Below are 13,638 nucleotides of genomic sequence, written 5' to 3' on the forward strand. Positions count from 1 at the left end.
TTCAGAGTACTTTGGATACTGTTGGGGGGCATGATGTAGCAGAGGAAAGCCACAGCAGTCAGGTCTCTGGCACTAAATCTGGCTCTGTGGCTCAGAGGAAAGAGGGGAGAAGAGGCAAACTGTAATGATAGGGAATTAATGTTAGGGGAGCAGACAGAAGGTCCTGTGGACAAGAACGGGATTCCCGGATATAATGTTGCCTCCTGGGTGCCAGGGTCCGGGATATCTTGGATTGAGTCCACAGCATTCTCAAGTAGGAGGGTGAGCAGCCAGAGGTCATGGTTCACATTGGTACCAGTGACGTGGGTACGAAAAGTAAGGAGGTCCTGCAAAGTGAGTTCAGGGTGTTAGATGCTAAATTAAAGACCAGGAACTCCAGGGTTGAGATCTCAGAATTGCTACACATGCCGCGTGCTAGTGAAGCCAGAAATAGGAAGATTATACAGTTCAACATGTGGCAAAGGAGATGGTGCAGGAAGGAGGGCTTCAGATTTTTAAATCATTAGACTCTCTTCCAGGGAAGGTGAGACCTGTACAGAGAGACAGTTTGCACCTGAACTGAAGGGAGACTAATCTCCTATTGGGAAGGTTTGCTGGTGCCTCATGGGGAGGTGGGGCGTGGGTGGTGTTTAAACTAGATTTGCAGAGGGTTAGGGACCAGAGCACCAGAGCAGGTTGTGGGAAAGATGTTAAGCCTACCTACAAAGTAAGAAATTGAAAGGTCGAGCTTGGTAGGACTAATGTGTATTTCAATGCAAGGAGTATTGTAGGAATGGCAGATGAGCCTTAGGGCCATGGATCAGCATGTGGAATTATGACAATGTTCGCCATTAGTGAGACCTGGTTTCAGGAGGGGCAGGACTAGTAGCACAATTTTCTAGGGTTCTGTTGTTTCAGACGCGATAGATTGGGAAGTGTTAAAGGGAGAGGGGTGGCACTACCAATCAGAGAAAATATCATGGCAGTCAGAACAGACAGGAGAGCACGCCTGGTGAGCCATTATGGGTGGAACCGAGGAATAAGAAAGGGATGACCATATTAATATAATTATCCATCCAACAGTACTGGTTCTCTTAGACCCTGTGTGAGGCCCTAGCAGAGATAGTTAAAGCGTTCAAGTTTAATTGTCCATACACTAGGTTCACTAGGTTAATTCCTGGGATGTCCGGACTGTCTTACGCAGAGAGGTTAGAGAGACTGGACTTGTACACGCTGGAATTAAGGAGATTGAGGGGGGATCTGATTGAGACATATAAGATTATTAAGGGATTGGACAAGATAGAGGCAGGAAATATGTTCCAGATGCTAGGAGAGTCCAGTACCAGAGGGCATGGTTTAAGAATAAGGGGTAGGTCATTTAGGACAGAGTTGAGGAGGAACTTCTTCTCCCAGAGAGTTGTGGAGGTGTGGAATGCGCTGCCTCAGAAGGCAGTGGAGGCCAATTCTCTGGATGCTTTCAAGAAGGAGCTAGGTAGGTATCTTATGGATAGGGGAATCAAGGGTTATGGGGACAAGGCAGGAACCAGGTATTGATAGTAGATGATCAGCCATGATCTCAGAATGATGGTGCAGGCTCGAAGGGCCAAATGGTCTACTCCTGCACCTATTGTCTATTGTCTATTGTCTATTGTCACATGAATACAACCAAACGATACAGTGTTCTTCTGGGGCGAAGGGCAAAATACAGAACCCACAGTCACATATATAGCATATATAGCACATATAATTATGATAAGAGAAGGCCATACAGTTATCATAATAATGACTAATAATAATACAGCACGTCCCTGACTCATGGGTTGATGGTATATGAATGTTGCCCTGGAATCAGGTCTCGGCAAGAACTGCTTCTGTAGGGAAAAGTGATATAATATGATAGATTTATTTGTTGTGTTTGAGAGTGACACATTGTGCTAAGGGTCTTAAAGGCAGTTGCATCAGATTGAGAGAAAAGTTGGCTAGTAGATTAGAAAAGCAGATAGAGAGAATTGTCAGTGGATAAGTACCAATAAAAATTAAAGATATAATCTCAACAAATGTGCATTTTATTGTGACTCAATGCCATCTTAGCATATGTTTTCTGCTTATAATTAACCAAGAAGATAAAGGAAAGTATTGGTATAAAACATGAGCCTTTTAAAATTATAGAACTAAGCTGAAGGATAGGAAGAGTTTTAGAACCAAGTAATGATGTACAAAAAATGATGATAGATAGAAAAAGAGAGATACTAAAGCAATATTATAAAAATTTCCACACATAATAACAGGGAACAGCAAAACCAATTATGAGTCCTTTTGAAATAGAGCAGGGGAAAATAAGATGGAGATTGTGGAGTGGTTATAACATGTATCTGACTTCACCATAGAAAGCCCAATGAACAGAGCTAAAACAAGAGACCAAAGGATTTGCTGAGAGTAAATAATAACTTTAGTAAAGGTAGAGTACAAGTTAATGGAATAAAAAGCTGTCAGGTTTCCTGGTCCTGATTAATGATACCCCTTCGTTCTAAAGAAGTTGGCAGAATGAGTAGTAATGATCTCACAGAAATTCTGATAGCCTCAATTGGATACAGTGCCTCTTCTGTTTGTGGATACCTCTTGCTGATGAAAAAAGAAGATTGAATTTTAAAAATTATTTTTCGTTACTGGAGTCTAGGGGATGCTCAGCAAATGCTAAAAGAAGCAAGAGAGGAAAGAACAGGAACTTTGACCATTATCTTATCAGTATTCTCTGCAAGTGTAATGGCACAGGCTAGTTGCTACTAAGGCATCATTGCTTAAGGGAATGGTCAAATGTCCAAGGAGCTGGATCCTACTCAATCCCACTATATCAGCCTGAGAAGTTAAATTCCTGAACTTAATGAAATACATTTGGAATAAAAAACAACCATTTGCTTAGAACCACGAGCTGGATATACAACTTAATCTGATTTCCACTTCTCCACCAGGGGAGGAAATCTGTTGTGTTCACCTGGTCTGATCTGAAGGCAACTCCTAACTCACTGAAATGGGGCTGATTCTCATCTTCCCTTTGAAATAGCTCTGGGGTCATGAGGGATGGACAGTAAATCCTTGACAATGTTCAAAGTAAATTTCATTGTCAAGGTACATATATGTCACCCATATACAACCCTGAGATTCATTTCCTTGTGGGCATACTCAATAAATCTATAGAATAATAACCATAACAGAATCAATGAAACACCACCTAACTAGGGCATTCAACCAGAGCGCTGAAGGCAACAAACTGCAAATGCAAAAAGTAGAAACAGTAATAGTAAATAAATAAGCAATAAATATCAAGAAGCTGAAATGAAGAGTCTTTGAAATTAGCAAAATGCTTTGCAGTACTGGTGACCTGGGTTCAGTTCCCACCTCTGTGTGTAAGGAGTTTGTATGTTCTCCCTATGACTGCATGGGTTATCTCTGGGTGCTCTAGTTTCCTCCCACAGTCCAAAGATGTACTGGTTGGTAGGTTAATTAGGTGAGTAAGATAGGTTTAATCGAGCATTGCTGGGTGGCGAGGGCAACTTAGATAATCCTTTAGAAGCTCTACTCCTTATATCTGGTTATACTTGTGAATATAAATTATTTCCTCCACTGTTAAAATGTAAAATGATATAATCTTTTACACACTCCTCTCATAGTGTAGTTGTTCCTGCTGTAATTGGAGTGCATTGCTATCCATGTGGGAATCTACAATGTGACCCATTTATATGGGCAGTTGTAATATAAAAGTAGAGAGAGTAATAATGAGGGCAGAAAATTTGCCAGGGAAGCAATTAAATGACAATGGAGTGGTTTTGAACATCACGGCTGGTTTGAGTCACTACTCTCGGAGGGGCCGCTGGGTTTGAGTCTCTGCCCTCAGAGGGGCCACTGGGTTTGAGTCGCTACCCTCAGAGGGGCCACTGGGTTTGAGTCGCTGCTCTCAGAGGGGCCACTGGGTTTGAGTTGCTGCCCTCGGAGGGGCCGCTGGGTTTGAATCGCTGTCCTCGGGAGAGCTGCCGGTTTGAGTTGCTGCCCTCAGAGGGGCCACTGGGTTTGAGTTGCTGCCCTCGGAGGGGCCACTGGGTTTGAGTCGCTGCCCTCAGAAGGGACCGCTGGGTTTGAGTCGCTGCCCTTGGAGGGACCACTGGGTTTGAGTTGCTGCCCTCGGAGGGTCCGCTGGGTTTGAGTTGCTGCCCTCAGAAGGGACCACTGGGTTTGAGTTGCTGCCCTCAGAAGGGACCACTGGGTTTGAGTTGCTGCCCTCGGGAGAGCTGCCGGTTTGAGTCGCTGCCCTCAGAAGGGACCACTGGGTTTGAGTTGCTGCCCTCAGAAGGGACAGGTGGGTTTGAGTTACTGCCCTCAGAAGGGCTGCCGGTTTGAGTCGCTGCCCTCAGAAGGGACCACTGGGTTTGAGTCGCTGCCCTCGGAGGGACCGCTGGTTTATGTCGCTGCCCTCGGGAGAGCTGCCGGTTTGAGTTGCTGCCCTCGGAGGGGCCACTGGTTTGTGTCGCTGCCCTTAGAGTAGCCGCTGGTTCATGTTTGCTACCCTATGGAGGGCCTGTTGGTTTGTGTTACTGGTATCGGAGGTTCTGCTGGTTTGAGTCACTGCCTTTGGAAAGGCTGCTGATTCGAGTTGCTGCCCTGAGCGAGGCCATTGGTTCATGTCATGCCTGATGCTCTCAGAGATGTTATGAACATTTTGAGATCTATGGATGGGACTGTAGTTCACATTAGCCTCTTTCAGTTCCATTTTTTTTTTGTGTTTCTTGCCCATTCTTTTTTGTTGCTGATTGGTGGACTGGAGGTTTGGGGTTTGATGTTCTTGCTGTTTCTTCATGTGGATGATCTGCTAGTTTTTGTGTGAGGGAGGGAGGAACTGGGGGTGCTCGGGGTTTGTGAAGTTTTGTTTCTTTTTCTTTTCATGCAGTGGGGGATTGATGTCTTTCTTCCAACTACTTCTATAGTTTTCTGTATTTTATGACTATCGGGAGAAGACAAATCTCAGAGCTGTATTCTGCAACACACATGATAGTCTCAGGAAGCGGATTCAATACTATCAAAAAGTCAAGTCAAGTTTACTGTCATTTAACTGCATACATGTATACTGTCAAATGAGACATTTCTCCAAACCAGGGTGTAAAGCACAGTTGTACACATAACACACATATAGCACACAATAACTTAGGAAAGTTAGGATAAAATCTACAGATGAATAATGCACAAATAAACAAAGTGCAAAACTTAAATATTGTAAGGTACAGAACAGATTAATCGGTGACGCTTCTATTGCCTAATGGCCTGAGGGAAGAAAGTGTTTCTTATCCTGACTGTTTCTGTTTCTTTGCATCAGAGTCTCCTGCCTGACGGTAGAAAGTCAAAGAGGATGTTGGATGGATGGGTGGGATCATTAATAATACTAAGGGTCCTGCGTATTCAGCACTTCTGATAAATGTCCCTGATGACCCCTATGATCCTCTCAGCTGTTCTCACAGTCCTTTGTAGGGTCTTCTGGTCTGATGCCCAGACCAAATGGAGATGCAACTTGTCAGCGTACTCTCAATGGGGCTCCTGTAAGATTCAGTTAAGATGGGGGGAGCGATGTTTGGAGCCTTGCTTGCCTTGATCTCCTTAGGAATTGGAGGCACTGTTGTGCCTTCTTGTTCAGGGAGGTGATATTGAGGGACCAGGTGAGGTCGTTCGTGATGTGAACTCCCAGGAACTTGGTGCACTTAACCCTCTCTATGGAGGCGCTGTGTATGTGCAGAAGGAGATGGTTCATCCGCACCTTCCTGACATCCACAATGATTTTTGTTGGACTTCTCCACGTTCAGACTTAGGTTGTTCTTCTCACACCAATCAAACTGCCGCTTCACTTCCAACTCATCATCGTTGTTGATGAGGTCAACCACTGTTGTTTCATCTGCAAACTTGATGACAGGGTTTGAGCTGGGAACCTGCGACACAGTCAGGCATCGGTAGTGGGCTGAGCACACAGCCTTGGGGCGCGCCAGTGCTCAGTGTAATGGGACTAGAAACATTGCTGCCCACATGGACTGACTGTGGCCCTTCTGTTAAGGAGTCCAGGATCCAGTTGTTCAGGTGTTGAGACACAGTGCAGACAGTTTCCCCACCAGTTTCTGGGGTACAATAGTGTTAAATACAGAATTGAAGTCTATGAACAGCAGCCTGGTATATAAGACCCCATTTTCCAGGGGACAGGACAGAGTGGAGGTCGGAGGCTATTGCATTGTCAGTGGATCGATTCAAGCAAGAAGCAAACTGGAAAGGGTTCAATGTAGCCAGGAGTAAGGCTTTAATGTGCTCCATGATCAGCCGTTCAAAGCATTTCATAATGGCTGATGTTAATGCCACCGGACAATAGTCAATTAGACAGGTTACTGTCATGTTCTTAAAAAAAAGGAATTTGTTTTACCTTTGTGCGGGAGAAGAAAGTTGTAGGTGGATTAGGAAGAAGGGTTAATGACAGCTCTTTTGAAGAGCGGATCAGACAAAATGAACTGGTGAGTGCCGCGGTGTTAAGATTTGTATAAATCTTGAGTAATAGGTTTCACCTTGTGTCGACTCTCCTTCTGTCAGTGAGGGGGCAGTGTTAATATTCTGCTGGCTGTTCTGAAGTACTTTAGATAATGAATAAGCAAAGATTTTGGTTCACTCCAATGCTTACTCTGTCCCACAGTTCTGCAATCTCCATACAAGCCAGTAGTTGAGGAATTATCCAAATTTATGACACATTAATGTGATTAAAAGCATTAGATTAGCTCACATCCACAGAGATGACCATTGCAGAGGGAATAATGATTACATCTGTGGATCTGTCACTGTACAGCAGCAGGGATAGATTTTAATCAGATTGTTTGGGGGAAGCTTGAACTAGCCAAAGTGTTGAAATAGTTTCTGCAAAGAATAAACAGAATGCTTTTACTGTGGAGCAATAAACAGGCATTGGGATTTTTGGATGAAGTTACTCCCACATGGCAGATAGTTTCCATAAAGAGACCTCAAACAACTGCCAAGGGCTTGTTCTATATATCGTGAAGGCCTGTGTGCTTTATAAAGCCTCTTTGCTCTTCAGATTTTCCCCACAGAAAATAGCCCAGCTGAGGATTTTGTGCTGTAAAGCCATGGCTCTATTGGTTGTGCCACTGTGCTGTTCAGGTGATCAGTGAGGCAGGGATAATGGGATAATCCTCAGAGATGCACGAAATAAAGAGGATGCAAACTATGACGAAAGAAGGAAAACTGACGGTACAGTTATCTGACCCATTTGCTGTTGGGCCGATGTCATTAAACTGGAAAGGGTGCAGAAAAGTTTTACAAGGATGCTGCTAGAACTTGAGGGCCTGAGCTATAGGGAGAGGTTGGGCAGGCTAGGACTTTATTCTGTAGGGGACTCAGGGATGATCTCATAGAGATGTATAAAATAATGAAGCACGTAGATAGGGTGAATGCACTCTGTCTTTTCCCCAGGGATGGGAAATTAAGAACTAGAGTGCATGGATTTAATATACAGTATGATGTGTCCAGGACAGGTCCTCTGAGATGGTAACACCCAGGAATTTAAAGTTACTGACCCTCTCCACCTCTGCTCCTCCAATGATTACTGGCTCAATGACCTCTGGTTTCCCTCTCCTGACAGCTACAATCAGTTCCTTGGTCTTGCTGACATTGAGTGAGGGGTTGTTGTTATGACACCACTCAGCCAAATTTTCAGTCTTCCTCTTGTATGCTGATTCATCAGTACTGTTGATGCGGTTCACGACAGTGATGTTATCAACAAACTTAAATATGGTGTTTGAGCTGTGGTTAGCCACACAGTCATAGGTGTAAAGCGAATAAAGCAGGGGGCTAAACACACAGCCCTGCAGTGCACCTGTGCTGATGGAGATTGTGGAAGAGATGTATTTGCCAATCTGAGCTGACTGAGGTCTGCAAGTGGCCCTTCATGTTAGTCTTTTGCAAATCATATACTGGCATCAGCCACATCACTCTGTATCTCACATATTTTGAAATTTCATTTTCTTATGACAGAGAAGGAGACCATTTGGTCCATTGAGCTCGTGCTAGCTCTCAGGGCAATCCTATCAATCCACTTCTCTCACATAATTTCTTAGAAGGAGCTCCAGGGACCCTGGTCTGTTCTGGATCCCAGCTATGGAGTTTATATTCTCTGTACATAACTACGTGGGTTTCACCCCGATTGCTTCATTTTCCCTAAAACATCTTCAACAGATTTTGTCTCAGGAAGATGGCATCCATCACTCAGGTCACTCACTGTCCAGAAAATGCTCTCTTCTCACTACTCAGGGAGGAGGTACATCTTGCGCTGTATTGCTACCATAAAATCACAACTTTCATGACAAATGTCTGTGAAAATAAACGTGAAAAATAATTAAAATAGGAGCTTCCAGACCTGTGGGGTGTTTCCCCTAATAGGAAGAGCGGGATATTGTCTTCTCCAACAACCTGCTCCATAACCTGTAGCTTGAACTACTGAGCCTTACTCCAGCTGTTGCACTACCATTACGAGAACCTGCCTGAAACAATCTGTGTGTAGAAGGCTGCTTGAATCATCCTCAGTGGTTCAGTGAATGGGATCTATAATGTTCTCTGTTTAATTTAGTTTTATTTATTTAGATTATGAGAACACTCAGTCCTCTTTTACTGTCATTTAGAAATGCATACATTGCATACATGCATTAAGAAATGATACAATGTTCCTCCAGAGTGACATCACAGAAAACAGGACAAGCCAAACACTAACACTGACAGAATCACATAATTATAACATATACATAGAAACATACATAGAAAATAGGTGCAGGAGTAGGCCATTCGGCCCTTCGAGCCTGCACCGCCATTTATTATGATCATGGCTGATCATCCAACTCAGAACCCTGCACCAACCTTCCCTCCATACCCCCTGATCCCCATAGCCACAAGGGCCATATCTAACTCCCTCTTAAATATAGCCAATGAACTGGCCTCAACTGTTTCCTGTGGCAGAGAATTCCACAGATTCACCACTCTCTGTGTGAAGAAGTTTTTCCTAATCTCGGTCCTAAAAGGCTTCCCCTTTATCCTCAAACTGTGACCCCTCGTTCTGGACTTCCCCAACATCGGGAACAATCTTCCTGCATCTAGCCTGTCCAATCCCTTTAGGATTTTATACGTTTCAATCAGATCCCCCCTCAATCTTCTAAGTTCCAACGAGTACAAGCCCAGTTCATCCAGTCTTTCTTCATATGAAAGTTCTGCCATCCCAGGAATCAATCTGGTGAACCTTCTTTGTACCATCTCTATGGCAAGGATGTCTTTCCTCAGATTAGGGGACCAAAACTGCACACAATACTCCAGGTGTGGTCTCACCAAGGCCTTGTACAACTGCAGTAGTACCTCCCTGCTCCTGTACTCAAATCCTCTCGTTATAAATGCCAGCATACCATTCGCCTTTTTCACCGCCTGCTGTACCTGCATGCCCACTTTCAATGACTGGTGTATAATGACACCCGGGTCTCGTTTCACCTCCCCTTTTCCTAATCGGCCACCATTCAGATAATAATCTGTTTTCCTATTTTTGCCACCAAAGTAGATAACTTCACATTTATCCACATTAAATTGCATCTGCCATGAATTTGCCCACTCACCTAACCTATCCAAGTCACCCTGCATCCTCTTAGCATCCTCCTCACAGCTAACACTGCCGCCCAGCTTCGTGTCATCCGCAAACTTGGAGATACTGCATTTAATTCCCTCATCCAAGTCATTAATATATATTGTAAACAACTGGGGTCCCAGCACTGAGCCTTGTGGTACCCCACTAGTCACTGCCTGCCATTCTGAAAAGGTCCCGTTTATTCCCACTCTTTGCTTCCTGTCTGCTAACCAATTCTCTATCCACATCAATACCTTACCCCCAATACCGTGTGCTTTAAGTTTGCACACTAATCTCCTGTGTGGGACCTTGTCAAAAGCCTTTTGAAAATCCAAATATACCACATCCACTGGTTCTCCCCTATCCACTCTACTAGTTACATCCTCAAAAAATTCTATGAGATCCGTCAGACATGACTTTCCTTTCACAAATCCATGCTGACTTTGTCCGATCATTTCACCGCTTCCCAAATGTGCTGTTATCACATCCTTGATAACTGACTCCAGCAGTTTCCCCACCACCGACGTTAGACTAACCGGTCTATAATTCCCCGGTTTCTCTCTCCCTCCTTTTTTAAAAAGTGGGGTTACATTAGCCACCCTCCAATCCTCAGGAACTAGTCCAGAATCTAACGAGTTTTGAAAAATTATCACTAATGCATCCACTATTTCTTGGGCTACTTCCTTAAGCACTCTGGGATGCAAGCCATCTGGCCCTGGGGATTTATCTGCCTTCAATCCCTTCAATTTACCTAACACCACTTCCCTACTAACATGTATTTCGCTCAGTTCCTCCATATAGTTACAGCAGTGCAAAACAATACCATAATTTGATACAGAACAGGCCATGGGCACGGTAAAAAAAAATCTCAAGTCCCGCTCGACTCCTGAGTCCCCGATAGCAGGCGGCAAAAGGGAGAAACTCCCTGTCATAAACCTCCAAGGCACCGATAACTGCCGATGCCTTGGAAGCAGCCGACCACAGCCGACACCAAATCCATCCATCCGAAAACTTCGAGCCTCCAACCAGCCCCTCCGATACAGCCTCTCGAGCGCCATCCTCTGCCGAACGCCTTTGACCTCACCCCGGACGCTGAAACAAGCAAAGCCGAGGATTTGGGGCCACCTGCTCCAGAGATTCCGGACCACACAGTAACAGTGGCAGCGAAGCGGGCATTTCAGAAGTTTCTCCAGATGTTCCTCCATACTCTCATGTCTGTCTCCATCAAATCAGAATTGTGCACGGTCCCCTACTTGACAAATTACTGATATCATTCACCTGAGAGGTCGTGCACACTGCGTGGCGCCGCCATCTTCTCCTCCTCCTAAATGTACCTATTTAGAGGTACAGCATGGAAACAGGCCCTCTCGTCAATGAGCCCTGGCTACCCAATTACTGACGCTTTTTACTGAAATGGGAGGGGGTGGAAGGGGAAGGTTGATGTGCTGATGCTTTGATGCTGCTTGTGCAGGGGAAGCGGGGAGAGGGGGTTTCTAACGTTTGTATGTCATTCATTCTTTTTGGGTTCTGTTTATTGTGATCGTCTGCAAAGATGTGTATTTCAGGTTGTATACTGTTTACATTCTCTGATAATAAACAGAACCATTTTAATAAAGAGCAAGATGACAATCTGAGGAGTTGACCGAGACTCTGTGCTCATATTCCTGCAGACAGAGCTCAAGAGTGGCACAGATGTATAGCAGCTCAAAGTTCAAAGTTCATTTATTACCGAAGTATGAACCACAGATTCATTTTCTTGTGGGCATTCACAGCAGATACAAAGCAACAAAGTAGGATCAATGAAAGTACACACAAATGTGGAGAAGCAACCAATGTGTAAAAGAAGACAAACTGTTTATGTTGGTTGTCTGTCCTTGTTTAGCGTAATGCGTTTACAGCACCAGCGGAACAGGTCTTGACCTGCCCAATGAGAGACCCTTGATTCTTCTGCCCAGTAGGAGTGGGAAGAAGATAGAATGTCTGGGGTAGCTGGAGTCTTTTGATTATGGTGATTGCTTTACTGAGACAGCGAGAAGAGTAGACAATGGAAAGGAAGCTGGTTTCTGTGATGTGCTGTCTGTCTACAACTCTCTGCAGTTTCTTGTGGTCACATGCAGACCGGCTGTCATACTAGGCTGTCATGCATCCGGACAGAATGCTTTCTATCTGTCTCAGATACTTTCTCCTTGTTTGAATATCCAGTGCTGCAGTATCAGGAGTCATAGAATCATATGGCAGGGAACCAGGCCCTTCAGCCCATCTGAGTTCATTCTGACCATCAGTATTGACACATTCACACTGAGCCTACACCATAACTAATTTATTCTCTCTACACTCCCATTCTGCCACTCTATACAGGCTTGGGCAAATTACAGAGGCCAATGACCCACATTTGACGAGTCAGGGATATTTTCTTCCCCTTTGCCATTAGATTTGTGAATGATCCATGAATCCATAAACCAAACGTGGTTTCAACTCTGCGTTAGTGAAGGTGCAGAACTGTCAGAGGAGATGGCGAAGGAACAAGCAAAATTATTTCAAAAAGAATTAGGACTGGATTATGAGTGTGATTACAGCATTTCAATTCAACTCTTCACTTTGGCGGTGGCAATAACCAACCTCTGATGTTAGTAAATACAGATACCTGGTAAGGTATTTTGCCTGTACTGTACCTCAGTAAATTTCATTTGCTTTTCATTTGTCATTTCTTTTTTTGTTATGATCGAAGATGAGGAGATCATCAAATGGTTAGAGGTATTTATTTATTTAATCCTACTCTAACTACTTGTGATTTGGCAAAATCACTGCACAGGTACCAATCATTCCAGATTTGTGGTGGTCTATCTGAATATCCTTTTTCTTCCCCTTTTTTATTGCAATGTTTATTTATTTTTGTGATTTATAGTAAGTACTGCTGGTGCAAAACAATGCAATTCTCATTATATGAGTCAGAGATAATAAACCTGATTCTGATTTTGATTCTGTTGACTATCTACTTCCTTCCACCTCCGAAAAAGCAAGTTACCTGAAAATTTCCAATTCAGTGTTGAGTCCCAAAGGTTACAACAGGCTGATTCTGGAGTGGTGCTGTTCCTCAAGCTTCCATGGAGCCTGACTAGAGCAATGAATGAAGCGGAAAGGGTGATTACAGTGGGAATGGGATGGTGAATTAAAGTGGCAAAAGAATTAAAACTTAGCTGTGCGATTCCTCCACTAATGTAGCCTGAGCTGCTGAGTTTCTCCAGTACCCTAAATCCCGTTGGATTTTGGAACTCCCTTGCTCATAGACAGGTGAATTCCCAGTCACCCAGTGTTCTCAAGGTTGGCAGTGATAGGGAAATCAAAGTCTAAGATGAGGGAACACATGGAGGCCTTCATAGAAGCATCAGAAGTGGAAAGAGTGAGCAATTCCAAGTTCCTGGGTGTGAAGATCTCTGAGGATCTAACCTGAACTAAACATATCAATGTTTACATATCAACAGTTACATATCAACAGAGAAGGCACGACAACAGCTATATTTCATTAGGAGTTTGAGGAGAATTGGTTTCTCAGCAAGGAACTCGAAACTTTCTACAGAAATACTGTGGAGAACATTCTGGCAGGCCGCATCACCGTCTGGTATGGAAGGCTATTCCACAAGCTGCAAAGAGTTGTAAGCTTAGTCAGCTCCATCATGGGCATTAGCCTCTGAAGTATTCAGGACATTTTCAAGGAGTGATGCCTCAAAACTCGTTAGATTCTGGACTAGTTCCTGAGGATTGGAGGGTGGCTAATGTAACCCCACTTTTTAAAAAAGGAGGGAGAGAGAAACCGGGGAATTATAGACCGGTTAGCCTAACGTCGGTGGTGGGGAAACTGCTAGAGTCAGTTATCAAGGATGTGATAACAGCACATTTGGGAAGCGGTGAAATGATCAGACAAAGTCAGCATGGATTTGTGAAAGGAAAATCATGTCTGACGAATCTCATAGAAT

Source organism: Mobula birostris, chromosome 24 (genome assembly GCF_030028105.1).
Source record: "Mobula birostris isolate sMobBir1 chromosome 24, sMobBir1.hap1, whole genome shotgun sequence".
Taxonomy (NCBI): domain Eukaryota; kingdom Metazoa; phylum Chordata; class Chondrichthyes; order Myliobatiformes; family Myliobatidae; genus Mobula; species Mobula birostris.